Consider the following 17,500-nt stretch of genomic DNA (forward strand, 5'->3'; position numbering starts at 1 on the left):
GTATGTGTGTATGTGTGTGTGTGGGAGGGGGCGTGTCTGTGTTTACTAACAAGACATGGCGAAGCCGTGTTTCTTAACATGGAGATATTCTCACTACTTTTCTTTTGTCGACCACAAAGAAAAGAACATTTTAGTTAAATGTAAGTTGTGTCTTGCATCAAAGATACTATCCTATCAATTAAAATCTGCTGAAACAGCTACAAAAGCCACATGCTTCGACGAAGCTAGTAAAGAGAGACACACTTCACCCCCTAAGCAACAGCGGCTGGATTTTAACGAGGCACTGCACACTGAAGGTACACACACTCTGTCAATTCTCTTATATACTGTTGCTCTTTCATTCTAGACTTCTAGAGTGTTTGATTATCACATCACTCTAAAAGTATAGGCTATAAAGTTCACAAACATAAAGAGGGATGCTAGTGGGCCAGGCCAATCTTTCATTATCTCTAAACTGGGGAAATGTGTAGAGTGCTCTGGGCTTCAGACATGATTTTATTTCAGAATTCCTTGAGAGAGAAAAAACGCCTGGTTAGGCTTTGTGTATGTAGTGTGTGCCTTCCTTGGTTTACAGCTATGTTGTTATTATGCTGTTTGTTACTTATGTATGTTATGTTGCAGCTATTTAAAATAGTTTTGTCAATTTGTTCTGGCCTGAAACAAATTGGCCCTTTGAAACATATCTTTGTCTTTGTGTGTTGTATGTAGACCACATTGCTTAGCACACTAGTGTACCATGAGATATTGTCTGGTGTGCCGTGGGAGATTATGTAATTTCACCTAATTGGGTTAAAAGAATATTTTTTTGCAAACCAGTAATTATAGTCTGCAAATGATGTGTTGTTGTTGAGTGTCTGTGCTGTCTAGAGCGCGGCGGAGTAACCGTGTAATACTCTTCCATATCAGTAGGTGGCAGCAGGTAGCTAATTGCTTTGTAGATGTCGGGAACATGGTTTGTCGTGATCACCATATGCAGACGACAGCGGGAGGCAGTGTGCAGGTAAAAAGGTAACTAATGCTCAAACCAAAAATAAACAAAAGGCATTGAATCTTAGGGATGGCTATGCAAAACGAAGCTAAAACTGAACTGGCTGCAAAATAAACAAAAACAGATTGCTGGACGACAGCAAAGACTTACAGCGTGTGGAGCAGCAGACGGTGTCCACAAAGTACATCCATACATGACATGACAATTAACAACAAAATAGGAGCGCTCCAAATAAGTCACGGCGTGATGTGACAGGTCATGACAGTACACCTACTTTGAGACAAGAGCTATAGTGATGCATGCTTGGCTATGGTTTGAATTCATATCCAACAATTGCGAGAATAACTTTTTATTGTCAATATTGGCTGCTGAGTTTAATTTTTTTAATGTTTTCTGCTCGTGGTGTGCCTCGAAATTTTTTAAATGAAAAAAATGTGCCTTGGCTCAGAAAAGGTTGAAAAACACTGGCTTAGCAGACTTCAGTGATGCAAATGCATGTCAAGTTGATCAACACATTGTATTATTCTCCAGTGTAATAACAGTACTGAAATGAAGGCTAAAAGGGCATTAAAAAAATAAATAAAATCTCTCTCTCTCTCTATATATATATATATATATATATATATATATATATATATATATATATATATATATATATATATATATATATATATATATATATATATATATATATATATATATGTAATTAAATAGTTACTTTTCACAGTAACGCATTACTTTTTGGTGTAAGTAACTGAGTCAATTTTGAAAGTAACTAGTAACTGTAACTAGTTACTGGTTTTCAGTAACTAACCCAACACTGTGGAAGACACATTTGAAATGCAGCACTAATACAGGATGCACAATACAGAGATTTGGAAAACTCAGTTTGGCTGTAAAATGTGCGGATTGGACGGAATTTTCATTTCAGAGACCACACCGTGAGAGTGGAAAGAGTGGATAGATCATTACTAGTGTCATTTGATCAGAAACAAGCTGATACATAATAATTCAAGTGTGGGTGTCATCAATCATTACATCCCCATTATTTCCAACCCTATTTCAGAAGAAATCCATCTGTGAGAAAAGTCCAGCCATCCAACCTACTTGGTCGTGAGCAGAGATGTCCGATAACATCGGACTGCCGATATTATCGGCCGATAAATGCTTTAAAATGTAATATCGGAAATAATCGGTATCGGTTTTAAAAAAGTAAAATGTATGACTTTTTAAAATGCCGCTGTGTACACGGACGTAGGAAGAACTACAGAGCGCCAATAAACCTTAAAGGCACTGCCTTTGCGTGCCGGCCCAATCAAATAATATCTACGGCTTTTCACACACACAAGTGAATGCAAGGCATACTTGGTCAACAGCCATACAGGTCACACTGAGGGTGGCCGTATATACAATTTTAACAGTGTTACAAATATGCGCCACACTGTGAACCCACACCAAACAAGAATGACAAACACATTTTGGGAGAACATCCGCACCGTAACACAACATAAACACAACACAACAAATACCCAGAACCCCTTGCAGCACTAACTCTACCGGGACGCTACAATATACACCGTTATCGAACATCTCTAGTTGTGAGCACAGTGTCGTCCGCTTCACATACACTCTTGGATTTTGTCACACACCATTCTATAGTTTATCCATCCATCCATTTTCTACCGCTTATTCCCTTCGGGGTCGCGGGGGCGCTGGAGCCTATCTCAGCTACAATCGGGCGGAAGGCGAGTATTCTTTATTATCATTATATATATATTTTAACTATATACATAATAAATCATTGAACATAAGTCCCCTGGTGTCTGTTGCCGTCATCTTCCTTATTCTTTATTATTATTATATATATATTTTAACTATATATATAATAAATCATTGAACATAAGCCCCCTGGTGTCTGTTGCCGTCATCTTCCTTATTCTTTATTATTATTATATATATATTTTAACTATATATATAATAAATCATTGAACATAATCCCCCTGGTGTCTGTTGCCGTCATCTTCCTTATTCTTTATCATTATTATATATATATTTTAACTATATATATAATAAATAATTGAACATAAGCCCCCTGGTGTCTGTTGCCGTCATCTTCCTTATTCTTTATCATTATTATATATATATTTTAACTATATATATAATAAATCATTGAACATAAGCCCCCTGGTGTCTGTTGCCGTCATCTCCCTTAGTCAAACGCAACCCCCCCCCCCCCCCCTCCACCTCCTCATGCTCTCTCAGGGAGAGCATGTCCCAAATTCCAAGCTGCTGTTTTGAGGCATGTTAAAAAAAATTATGCACTTTGTGACTTCAATAATAAATATGGCAGTGCCATGTTGGCATTTTTTTTTTTTTTACATAACTTGAGTTGATTTATTTTGGAAAACCTTGTTACATTGTTTAATGCATCCAGCGGGGCATCACAACAAAATTAGGCATAATAATGTGTTCATTCCACGACTGTGTATATCGGTATCGGTTGATATCGGTATCAGTAATTAAGAGTTGGACAATATCGGAATAACGGATATCGGCAAAAAAGCCATTATCGGACATCTCTAGAAAGAAAACCATTGCATCCATTTGTTAGACATCTTATTTATTATTTATTTGTTAGTATTTGACAGGGACAGTACAATGAAACATTGCTACCCATAGGTAACCGATGTCAAAGTACATAAGACTTCTAGCCACAGACTGTATATATCGGTATCGGTTGATATCGGAATGGGTAATTAAGAGTTGGACAATATAGGAATATCGGATATCGGCAAAAAAGCCATTATCGAACATCTCTAGTTGTGAGCACAGTGTCGTCCACTTCACATTTCTGTAAATACTCTCTGACTTTGTCCTAAAACCAGATGAGGGTTTTTACCCCATAAGACGGGTAAACTAGGTGGAAAGGTCAAGGCCTTCCACAGCAGGTCTCCCAGTAAAAATGTTAAGGCGGTGAATGCGATGCTTAACAACCCTCCCAGGAACCCAAGAACAAGGAATAATAGCAGAATGAAGCCAGTGACGCTGAAGGAAAGCAGAATGGGCGCCACACCAGCACATTTTAACGACAGCCACAATTAGCAGTTAATATCATCAGCTGCTCCAGTCTGAGTGATACAAGCTCTGCAGTTAAACACTTCACAAGGTTTTCAATTGATTGATCGGGTCTGCTGGTCAGTAGATTCAACATTCTGTTTAGCATTTAGGAATCGAATCCTGATCTGATTCGAACACGCCCGCACATTCTAGAAAGAGGAGAACCACACGACCACTTTCTGGTCCTCCTAACCGAGGGGTCGGCAACCCAAAAATGTTGAAAGAGCCATTTTGGACCAAAAATACAACAAAAAAAATCTGTCTGGAGCCGCAAAAAGTTAAAAGTCTTATATAAGTGTTATAATGAAGACAACACATGATGTAAGTGTCTATATTAGCTATATTAGCCTACTATCAAAGTGACTTTAAAAGTCTTATATAAGTGTTATAATGAAGGCAACACATGTTGTAAGTGTCTATATTAGCTATATTAGCCTACTATCAAAGTGACTTTAAAAGTCTCATATAAGTGTTATAATGAAGGCAACACATGATGCAAGTGTCTATATTAGCCTACTATCAAAATGACTTTAAAAGTCTTATATAAGTGTTATAATGAAGGCAACACATGATGCAAGTGTCTATATTAGCCTACTATCAAAATGACTTTAAAACTCTTATATATGTGTTATAATGAAGACAACACATGATGTAAGAGTCTATATTAGCTATATTAGCCTGCTATCAAAGTGACTTTTTAAAAGTCTTATATAAGTGTTATAATGAAGGCAACACATGATGTAAGTGTCTATATTAGCCTACTATCAAAATGACTTTAAAAGTCTTGTATAAGTGTTATAATGAAGGCAACACATGATGTAAGTGTCTATATTAGCCTACTATCAAAATGACTTTAAAAGTCTTACATAAGTGTTATAATGAAGGCAACACATGATGTAAGTGTCTATATTAGTTATATTAGCCTACTATCAAAATGACTTTAAAAGTCTTATATAAGTGTTATAATGACGGCAACACATGATGTAAGTGCCTATATTAGCCTACTATCAATGTGACTTTAAAAGTCTTATACAAGTGTTATAATGAAGGCAACACATGATGTAAGTGTCTATATTAGCTATATTAGCCTACAATCAAAATTACTTTAAAAGTCGTATATAAGTGTTATAATGAAGGCAACACATGATGTAAGTGTCTATATTAGCCTACTATCAAAAGCTGACGCAAATCTTTGTTCTACACATTTTTGCAATATTGGAAAACATTAGTAAATCTTCTCAGGGTGTGAGATAACTCCTGGAAATGACTGTCTTAGAATGGCCAAAGGTAAAGTTAAAGGAAACTGTCTTCTTCTAATGGATTTATTACAGTCTTTGCAAGCTTGGTAACGTTTGCTGTGGTCTGGAACAACATGGCACGCAAACAACTATGGGAAATGCAGCTAATATTACATAAAGATAATGTGTCGTGAGACATGCAAATATAAATTAAATACAAAGAGGACATAAGTAAAGGAAATTAAATGAGCTCAAATATACATACAAATGAGACATAATGATGCAATATGTACATGCAGCTAGCCTAAATAGCATGTTAGCATCGATTAGCTTGCAGTCATGCACTGACCAAATGTCCGATTAGCACTCCACACAAGTCCATTACATCAACAAAGCTCACCTTTGTGCATTCACGCACAGATTAAAAAGTTTGGTGGACAAAATGAGACAAAGACGTGGCATAAAACACGTCCTTCTGTGGCAGCGTCGGGAGAAAGTTGTACATGTAAACAAACTACGGTGTGAGAAGGTGTGTCCAAACTTTTGGCCTGTACTGCATGTTAAACATGTAAATAGTTGTATTTTAATGGTTAATGGGGAAACTACAACTACTTTATAAACTTCACGATGATTACATTTGGGTGTAACTGTAAAATTACATATTGGGAGGAATGTGTTAAAAAAACAACATTGTAAAGCAAAGGGAGGACACGGTGCAAACATACAGATTTGTCTTTGTCCTTGACAGACCCTCAGGCAGCAGAAGCAGGGAGACAATCTCATTACCTTCCCAGACGGACGCCTGCTTGTCTGAACCTCACAGAGAAGCTTAGAGACAGTTTGACCCACTGACAGCTCGGTGGGACAAAGATGTGCTTATGGTAGGGGCCCGGTGCGTCAACCACAGGTGTCAAACTCAAGGCCCGGGGGCCAAATCTGGCCCGCCACATTAGTTTATACAAAAGGCTTAAAGGCCTACTGAAAGCCACTACTACCGACCACGCAGTCTGATAGTTTATATATCAATGATGAAATCTTAACATTATAACACATGCCAATACGGCCGGGTTAACTTATAAAGTGACATTTTAAATTTGCCGCTAAACTTCCGGTTCGAAACGCCTCTGAGGATGACGTATGCGCGTGACGTAGACCGGCGAACACGGGTATGCCTTCCACATTGAAGCCAATACGAAAAAGCTCTGTTTTCATTTCATAATTCCACAGTATTCTGGACATCTGTGTTCGTGAATCTGTTGCAATCATGTTCATTGCATTATGGAGAAGGAAGCTGAGCAAGCAAAGAAGAAAGTTGTCGGTGCGAAATGGACGTATTTTTCGAACGTAGTCAGCAACAACAGTACACAGCCGGCGCTTCTTTGTTTACATTCCCGAAAGATGCAGTCAAGATGGAAGAACTCGGATAACAGAGACTCTAACCAGGAGGACTTTTGACTTCGATACACAGACGCCTGTAGAGAACTGGGACAACACAGACTCTTACCAGGATTACTTTGATTTGGATGACAAAGACGCAGACGTGCTACTGTGAGTATGCAGCTTTGGCTTCTAAACATTTGATCGCTTGACCGTATGTGCGCAACTTTTTTTTGCGTATGTACGTAACTTTTTTTTAAATATATAAGCTTTATGAACCTTGGGTTAGGTGAACGGTGTTTTGGGCTGAGTGATTGTGTGTGTTGATCAGGTGTTTGAATTGTATTGGCGTGTTCTATGGAGCTAGGAGCTAGCATAGGAGCTAGGAGCTAGCATAACAAACACGCAGGTGTTATTATGCAGGATTAATTTGTGGCATATTAAATATAAGCCTGGTTGTGTTGTGGCTAATAGAGTATATATATGTCTTGTGTTTATTTACTGTTGTAGTCATCCCCAGCTGAATATCAGGTCACCCCCGGCTCTCACAGCATCTTCCCTATCTGAATAGCTTCAACTCCCCACTAGTCCTTCACTTGCACTTTACTCATCCACAAATCTTTCATCCTCGCTCAAATTAATGGGGAAATTGTCGCTTTCTCGGTCCGAATCTCTCTCACTTCATGCGGCCATCATTGTAAACAATAGGGAACTTTGCGTATATGTTCAACTGACTACGTCACGCTACTTCCAGTAGGGGCAAGCCTTTTTTTTTATCAGATACCAAAAGTTGCAATCTTTATCGTCGTTGTTCTATACTAAATCCTTTCAGCAAAAATATGGCAATATCGCGAAATGATCAAGTATGACACATAGAATAGATCTGCTATCCCCGTTTAAATAAAAAAAATTCATTTCAGTAGGCCTTTAATCTTTTCTTACTACTCAATGGCCTAGTGCAGTGGTCCCCAACCACCGGGCCGCGGCCCGATACCGGTCCGTAGACCGATTGGTACCGGGCCGCGGCCGCACAAGAAATTTAAAAAAATATATATATTTTTTTTAATTAAATCAAGATAAAAAACACAATATATACCTTATATATCAATATAAATAAATACAGTCTGCAGGGATACAGTCCGTAAGCACACATGATTGTATTTCTTAATGACATTAAAAAAAAAAAATTAAAAAAAATGTTTACCACCCCCCCACCACCCAGGTCCGTGGGACAAATTTTCAAGCGTTGACCGGTCCCCAGCTACAAAAAGGTTGGGGACCACTGGCCTAGTGGTTAGAGTGTCCGCCCTGAGATCGGTAGGTTGTGAGTTCAAACAGTAATACACCGAAAAATCTACAGTTGTTTATTTGCGGTAAAAAAACAAAAAACAAACAAACTGGCAGCCCAGGTGCCAAAATTTTACTGTAAAATTGCATTTTTTTTCAATTACAGTAAAAAAAAAAATTATGTAAATTTTACAGTAAAATTTTGCCAACTGAGCTGCCTTTCTTTTTTTACTGCAACAAACTGTGGTGCCGTTTTGGCATTTGCAGTAATACGCCGAAAAATCTACAGTTGCGGTAAAACAAACACACAAAAAAAAAAACTGGCAGCTCAGGTGCCAAAATTTTACTGTAAAATTGAATTTTTTTTTAATTACAGGAAAAAAAACAAATGTAAATTTTACAGTACAATTCTGGCACCTGAGCTGCCAGTACTGTTTTTCCATTTACAGTAATATAAAATGTATTTTGAGGTGAAATTATTGCAACTTACCATATTTTTTTTACATTTTAGTTAAAAAAAAAAATCTACTAATAAAATGCATACATTTTTTTTGTAATAATAGTATTCACTGTTAGAAGCGGCCCTCTGGGGCCAAACATAACTGTAATAAACTGTGGTGCCGTTTTGGCATTTACAGTAACACACCGAAAAATCTACAGTTGTTTATTTGCGGTAAAAAAACAAAAAACAAAAAAACTGGCAGCCCAGGTGCCAACATTTTACTGTAAAATTGCATTTTTTTTCAATTACAGTAAAAAAAAAAAAAAAAATGTCAATTTTACAGTAAAATTCTGCCAACTGAGCTGCCTTTCTTTTTTTACTGTAACAAACTGTGGTGCCGTTTTGGCATTTCCAGTAATACGCCGAAAAATCTACAGTTGCGGTAAAACAAACACAAAAAAAAAACTGGCAGCTCAGGTGCCAAAATTTTACAGTAAAATTCTGGCACCTGAGCTGCCAGTACTGTTTTTCCATTTACAGTAATATAAAATGTATTTTGAGGTGAAATTATTGCAACTTACCATATTTTTTTTTACATTTTAGTTAAAAAAAACAACAAACTAATAAAATGCATACATTTTTTTTGTAATAATAGTATTCACTGTTAGAAGCGGCCCTCTGGGGCCAAACATAACTGTAATAAACTGTGGTGCCGTTTTGGCATTTACAGTAATACGCCGAAAAATCTACAGTTGTTTGTTGATTTGCGGTAAAAACAAAAAACAAACAAACTGGCAGCTCAGGTGCCAAAACGTTACTGTAAAAAAATTTTTTTTTAAATTACGGTAAAAAAAAAAAGAAGTCAATTTTACAGTAAAATTCTGGCAACCGAGCTGCTTTTTTTTTTTTTTTACTGTAATAAACTGAGGTGCCGTTTTGGCATTCACAGTAATACGCCGAAACATCTACAGTTGTTGATTTGGGGTAAAAACAAAAAACAAACAAACTGGCAGCTCAGGTGCCAAAATGTTACTGTAAAATTGCGTTTTTATTTAATTACAGTAAATAAATAAAAAATACATTTTACAGTAACGTTTTGGCACCTGAGCTGCCTTTTTTTTTACTGTAATAAACTGTGGTGCCGTTTTGGCATTTACAGTAATACGCCGAAAAATCTACAGTTGTTGATTTGCGGTAAAAACAAAAAACAAACAAATTGGCAGCTCAGGTGCCAAAATGTTACTGTAAAATTAATTTTTTTTTAATTACAGTAAAAAAACAAATGTAAATTTTACAGTAAAATTCTGGCAACTGAGCTGCCTTTTTTTTTTTTTTTTTTACTGTAATAAACTGTGGTGCCGTTTTGGCATATACAGTAATACACCGAAAAATCTACAGTTGTTGATTTGCGGTAATACAAAAAACAAACAAACTGGCAGCTCAGGTGCCAAAATGTTAGTGCAAAATTTAACGGTAAAACATTTTAATTTTACAATAAAATTCTGGCAACTGAGCTGCCTTTTTTTCTTTTTTTTTACCATAAAAACAGCAGTACTGTTTTTTCCATTTACAGTAATATAAAATTCATTTTGAGGTGAAATTATTGCAACTTACCATATTTTTTTAACATTTTAGTGTAAAAAAAAAAATCTACTAACAAAATGCATACATTTTTTTTGTAATAATTAGAGATGCAGGCAGGCCAATATTATCGGCGGATAAATGCTTTAAAATGTAATATCGGAAATTGTCTGTATCTGTATTTTTATTATCGGTATCGTTTTTTTTATTTTTTTTGTATTAAATCAACATAAAAAACACAAGATACACCTACGATTAGTGCACCAACCCAAAAAACCTCCCTTCCCCATTTACACTCATTCACACAAAAGGGTTGTTTCTTTCTGTTATTAATATTCTGGTTCCTACATTATATATCAATATATATCAATACAGTCTGCAAGGGATTAATTACTAATTTCTATGTAACTGTTTTTATATTGTTTTACTTTCTTTTTTATTCAAGAAAATGTTTTAAATGTATTTATCTTATTTTATTTTATTAATTTTTAAAAAAAAGGACCTTATCTTCACCATACCTGGTTGTCTAAATTAGGCATAATAATGTGTTAATTCCACGACTGTATATATCGGTATCGGTTGATATCGGTATCGGTAATTAAGAGTTGGACAATATCGGAATATCGGATATCGGCAAAAAAGCCATTATCGGACATCCCTAGTAATAATAGTATTCACTGTTAAAAGCGGCCCTCTGGGGCCAAACATAACTGTAATAAACTGTGGTGCCGTTTTGGCATTTACAGTAATATGCCGAAAAATCTACAGTTGATGATTTGCAGTAAAAACAAAAAACAAACAAACTGGCAGCTCAGGTGCCTACATTTTTCTGTAAAATTGCATTTTTTTTAATTACAGTAAAAAAAAAACTAATATCAATTTTACAGTAAAACAACTGAGCTGCCTTTTTTTTTTTTAACCATAAAAACAGCAGTACTTTTTTTCCATTTACAGTAATGTAAAATTAATTTTGAGGCGAGATTATTGCAATTTATCATATTTTTTAAAACATTTTAGTTTAAAAAAAAATCTACTAATAAAATGCATAACATTCTTTTGTAATAACAGTATTCGCTGTTAGAAGCGGCCCTCTGGGGCCAAACATAACTGTAATAAACTGTGGTGCCGTTTTGGCATTTACAGTAATATGCCGAAAAATCTACAGTTGATGATTTGCAGTAATAACAAAAAACAAACAAACTGGCAGCTCAGGTGCCTACATTTTTCTGTAAAATTGCATTTTTTTTAATTACAGTAAAAAAAAAAAAAAAATCAATTTTACAGTAAAACAACTGAGCTGCCTTTTTTTTTTTTTTTAACCATAAAAACAGCAGTACTTTTTTTCCATTTACAGTAATGTAAAATTAATTTTGAGGTGAGATTATTGCAATTTATCATATTTTTTCAAACATTTTAGTTTAAAAAAAAAAATCTACTAATAAAATGCATAACATTCTTTTGTAATAATAGTATTCGCTGTTAGAAGCGGCCCTCTGGGGCCAAACATAACTGCTAAAACGACTTTGACACCTCGGCTTCATAACAAAGCACCTAAGAGCGTTCGGCTTAACTCTGATGGATGGCTAAGAGAGAGCTTCAAGAAGTTTTTAAAAGTATCCTCAGAGTGGAACCTCTCCCGGAGGCATGTCACAACTCGTCGTGTGAGCCTTTAAACGCCAACATTTAAATATGTCGAAAAAGTCGGGAGGGTTTCTTCATCGCCACTTGGGATTCCTTCCCCGCCATTACTGTCGTCGCTAGTTTTGGACAGCAGATATGTGCTGAGGCAGATATGTGCACGCCACAAGATACACCAAATGACAGCGTGAACCACAAGATGGAAAGTTGTGACTTCAATCAGTGCTGAATGCCAACTCAATGCAAAGTTGAGTGCAAGAAGGAATAATACCGAGCACCACGACTGTCATTACTAACTTATCAAAGGAACCAACATAGAGAAAATGCAATCCACAGAAAAACAAGAGATATAAGAACAAGACATTGAACGACAGCATATCTCAGCCAGCTGTTTCTATTTTTGCCTTGGGGGGGGTCTTGGAGATATACAAATAGCCTGGAAGGACCCTCTGCATTCCTTCTTGGGGGACTACGCCGTGTTTGAGCTCAAGAGTCGACACATACCAGCCTAAAGATTGGGTACACTCGTATGATTATTTGTGTATTAGCATAAAAATCATGACACGGTTGCCACAGCAGAGGTTTTGTGTGCGCAGGTTAGTCAGGTCCAGGACCAGGTGATACATACCTCCTGGTACCCTAGCACCTCCAAGACCCTCAAATCTAGACTCCAAACATCCCAGAACAAGCTAGTCAGGTTACTTCTAGACCTCCACCCCAGATCACACCTCACTCCTACCCACTTCTCCAAAGTGGGCTGGCTCAGGGTGGAGGACAGAGTAAAACAACTTGCACTGAGCCTGGTCTATAAAATCCGCTACACCTCCCTGATACCGAAGTACATGTCAAACTACTTCCTTAACGTAAATGACCGCCATAACCACAACACCAGGGGGAGCTCCACTAATCACGTTAAACACAGATTCCGATCTAACAAAGGTCTTAACTCAGGGATGTCCAAAGTGCGGCCCGGGGGCCATTTGCGGCCCGCAGGTCATTTTTTAACGGCCCCACGGCAAATTGTAAAATATGATTAAAAAAATTAAAAACATAAAAAGTGGTATGAAAGAGCAAACAGGTGAAATGTAACAAAAAACACAAAGCTGCCATGCAGGCTGTTTCTTTCTTTAAAAAATAATAATGAATCAAAATCAATGTAATTATGAATTATTGACCTATCCAAGGCTCCAATTAAGTCACATTAAATATTGCACTTTGAGATATTTTTTTGGGAAAATGTTGCATATTTTGTGTTTGCCATATAAAAAATTGAGCTGTTTTTTTTTTTTTTTTTTAAAGAAGGGCCTAAAACGAACAAACAAAAAACATAAACAACAATACAACGTATAATTGACAGATAGATCTGAAGTTGATCTCGAGATTACTGTGTTAGAAGTAAACAGTAAAAAAAATGTATAATTTATTTTTTAACACTTTAATGAGTAGGACCCTTTTGGTTCCCCAATAATTTTTGTGTGATTTGTTTTTAAGTGTCATCGCTCAAAAAATAATAATGAATTCAAATCAATGGTGTTATGAGTTATTGACCTTTTTAAGGTTCCAATTATTATATAATCTGAAATATTCCACTGAAAAATTTTATTGGGTGAAAATAATGCATATTTTGTGTTTTTTTAAAAAAAAAAAACAGGGTTTTCTTTGACAAAAAGGGCATACGACTTAAATCTTTAAAAATGTTTTATTGACAGATAGACCTAATGTTGATCTAGGGATTTAAAACTTGAATAATAATACAAATAATAATACTGAATAATGACACATTTTTAATATTTTTTTTTTACCAAAACACTTTAGGGGCCCCTGGGATCAAGCCTGAGTGGAGGCCTACATGTATATTTTTTATACATATATTGTATTGGTTTTTAAAATAAAAAAATATCAAAATGGCCCCCGCTCGCTTTGATTTTTCAGTGTGCGGCCCTCAGTGGAAAAAGTTTGGACACCCCTGTCTTAACTCATTCTCTTTCTATGCCACATCAATATGGAATGCACTCCCAACAGGTGTAAAAGAAAGGGCATCTCTATCCTCCTTCAAAACCGCACTAAAAGAACACCTCCAGGCAAATTCAACCCTAAACTAACACCCTCCCTTCCACATCCTACCTCCCCAAATTGTAAATAATCAAATGTAGATACTTATTCTTATGCTTTCTGATCTCTCTCTCTATGTCCACTACTTGCTGTACATATCCTACCAAGTCAGTCCTACACTGTTCCAATGCCCATTTCTCTGATGATGCAATTGTTGATGACTGAAGTGTTGATATCAACCAAATCTACCCCCCCGGATTGTAAATAGTGTAAATAATTCAATGTATATACTCTGATGATTATCTTGTGTGATGACTGTATTATGATGATAGTATATATCTGTATCATGAATCAATTTAAGTGGACCCCGACTTAAACAAGTTGACAAACTTATTGGGGTGTTACCATTTACTGGTCAATTGTACGGAATATGTATTCTACTGTGCAATCTACTAATAAAAGTCTCAATCAATCAAAAAACATGACTAGTGAGGGTGTAACGGTACACAAAAATTTCGGTTCGGTACGTACCTCTGTTTAGAGGTCACGGTTCGGTTCATTTTCGGTACAGTAAGAAAACAACAAAATATAAATTTTCTGGTTATTTATTTACCAACATTTGTAAACAATGGCTTTATCCTTTTAACATTGCTTTAAAATAGCTTTGTGTGTGATGGATGTGAGCCACCACTAGGCTGATGAGTGCAACAGCAGGCAGTCATGAATGCTAAGCATAACAATAACATACATATACACACAGGGTCCATTGCCAGGGTTCATGCAGTCAACATGTATAAAATAAAAACTAAATAAGATAAGGCTCAGAATTGGTTTCTTAACAAAACCTTTCTGCATACACTACCGTTCAAAAGTTTGGGGTCACATTGAAATGTCCTTATTTTTGAAGGAAAAGCACTGTACTTTTCAATGAAGATAACTTTAAACTAGTCTTAACTTTAAAGAAATACACTCTATACATTGCTAATGTGGTAAATGACTATTCTAGCTGCAAATGTCTGGTTTTTGGTGCAATATCTACATAGGTGAATAGAGGCCCATTTCCAGCAACTATCACTCCAGTGTTCTAATGGTACAATGTGTTTGCTCATTGGCTCAGAAGGCTAATCGATGATTAGAAAACCCTTGTGCAATCATGTTCACACATCTGAAAACAGTTTAGCTCGTTACAGAAGCTACAAAACTGACCTTCCTTTGAGCAGATTGAGTTTCTGGACCATCACATTTGTGGGGTCAATTAAACGCTCAAAATGGCCAGAAAAAGAGAACTTTCATCTGAAACTCGACAGTCTATTCTTGTTCTTAGAAATGAAGGCTATTCCACAAAATTGTTTGGGTGACCCCAAACTTTTGAACGGTAGTGTATAAAGTGCAACATTTCCACATATAAAGTGCAACTTTAAACTGCTTCAAGTTGTTGCTCAGATTAAATAAAATGACAAAACCTTTCTTCGACATACAACAAAATCAACATTAAACAGTTTCAAGTCAACTCAGCCTCAGATTAACTTTCCTTTCCCCCCCCCAGCCTTTAACCCTGGTGACTTTCACTCAATCTTCATGTTTTTTGCCAGAAAAATCAGTTTATCCACATTGTCTGTAGAAAGAGCAGACATGCTTGCAGTTACAATGTCTCCAGCTGTGGGAAAATACCCTTTCACTGGGCACGGAGGTAGCAGGTATGGCGAGGTAGTGCCTGGCTAACTTTAACACTGTCACAAATATGCGCCACACTGTGAACCCACACCAAACAAGAATGACAAACACCATTTCGTAACGCAACAGAACAAATACCCAGAATCCCTTGCAGCATTAACTCTTCCGGGACGCTACAATATACAAAGCGTGGGATGCAGTGGTGTAAAGCACGTCACCACTGGACTGTAGAGCAGTGGAGACGCCTTCTCTGGACTGATGAATCACGCTTTACCATCTGGCAATCTGATGGACAAGTCTGGGTTTGGAGGTCGCCAGGAGAACGCTACATTTCGGACTGCATTGTGCCCAGTGTGAAATTTGGTAGAGGACGAATTATGGTGTGGAGTTGGGCTTGGCCCCTTAGTTCCAGTGAAAGGAACTTTGAATGCTCCAGGATACCAAAACATTTTGGACAATTCCATGGGATGGCACTTCAAGTTCATATGTGAGTAAAAGCAGGTGGCCAAATACTTTTGGCAATATAGTGCGTAGTCCAAATAGGATAATCCAGGACCAGGGTGACATAAACATGCAATTAAGTGGTCAATATAATAGTTTTACATGACTTTTTCCACACGGTCTATGCAGGGAAAAGGGCTACAGTTCTGTAGATGACATCACACCAACAGGGGGTGACATAGACAGTCTAGCGATGGAAAAGGGGGTTTTCCAAGTACAGTTGGTTATCTACTGATTGCTTGAAAACAAATGTATTTTATGGGAAATGACTGCAAGGTTCATTTTCAGGGGCAGAAAAATATACATAAAAAGAGCATTAAACTTTTCTCCACAAAACTGAAAAAGTGGCTTAAGGAAAATCAGAAGTGTGAGCTATAGAACTGGGTGTAGTATGGAAAAATGGGGCCAATTATTTCTTTATATATTTTTATTTTGTACTTGTCTTAATCTTTTTGTATCTTTTCTCAACTTTTCTTTACAAGCCTAACCAGGGACGAGGCTCGCAAATTAGCCTGTGGCTAGAAGTCTTATGTATTTTGACATCGGTTACCTATGGGTAGCAATGCTTCATTGTACTCCATCCATCTATCCATCTTCTTCCGCTTATCCGAGGTCGGGTCGCGGGCGCAGCAGCCTAAGCAGAGAAGCCCAGACTTCCCTTTCCCCAGCCACTTCGTCCAGCTCTTCCCGGGGGATCCCGAGGCGTTCCCAGGCCAGCCGGGAGACATAGTCTTCCCAACGTGTCCTGGGTCTTCCCCGTGGCCTCTTACCGGTCGGACGTGCCCTAAACACCTCCCTAGGGAGGCGTTCGGGTGGCATCTTGACCAGATGCCAGAACCACCTCATCTGGCTCCTCTCGATGTGAAGGAGCAGTGGCTTTACTTTGAGCTCCTCCCGGATGGCAGAGCTTCTCACCCTATCTCTAAGGGAGAGCCCCGCCACCCGGCGGAGGAAACTCATTTCAGCCGCTTGTACCCGTGATCTTGTCCTTTCGGTCTTAACCCAAAGCTCATGACCATAGGTGAGGATGGGAACGTAGATCGACCGGTAAATTGAGAGCTTTGCCTTCCGGCTCAGCTCCTTCTTCACCACAACGGATCGATACAGCGTCCGCATTGCTGAAGACGACTGTCGATCTCACGATCCACTCTTCCCTCACTCGTGAACAAGACTCCGAGGTACTTGAACTCCTCCACTTGGGGCAGGGTCTCGTCCCCAACCCGGAGATGGCACTCCACCCTTTTCCGGACGAGAACCATGGACTCAGACTTGTACTGTCCCTGTCAAATACTAAAAAATAATAAATGAAATTTCTATTAAATGGCGCAATGGGTTCTTTCGTTGTATCCACGCTCAAATCCATATTAAGTCCATTACCAGTCACAATATCGATGCCATGGTTTGGTCTCTTCAGCTCCATGCAGTCATTGACAACTGATTGTAAGGCTTCAACCCCCCAACACCTCCAGATGTTTGATAACCATCCTCCACTGTTTTCCCTGGCAAACACCTCCTTACCACATGAGTTCTGGCAGTGTTTGCCTTTCTGAGGCCTGTGTGCAAGCCCCCACCCCCCTCCCCTCATCCTCATGATTTACAACAGCT

General features: G+C 37.7%; 1 protein-coding gene across 3 annotated transcripts in view; it reads right to left on the minus strand.

The window, feature by feature from the left end:
* The window catches only part of prickle2b (prickle homolog 2b), a 379,465-nt gene that overhangs the window by 60,019 nt on the left and 301,946 nt on the right, over positions 1-17,500 (minus strand). The gene's annotated exons all lie outside the window — the stretch shown is intronic.

This window comes from Entelurus aequoreus, linkage group LG01 (genome assembly GCF_033978785.1).
Source record: "Entelurus aequoreus isolate RoL-2023_Sb linkage group LG01, RoL_Eaeq_v1.1, whole genome shotgun sequence".
NCBI lineage: Eukaryota > Metazoa > Chordata > Actinopteri > Syngnathiformes > Syngnathidae > Entelurus > Entelurus aequoreus.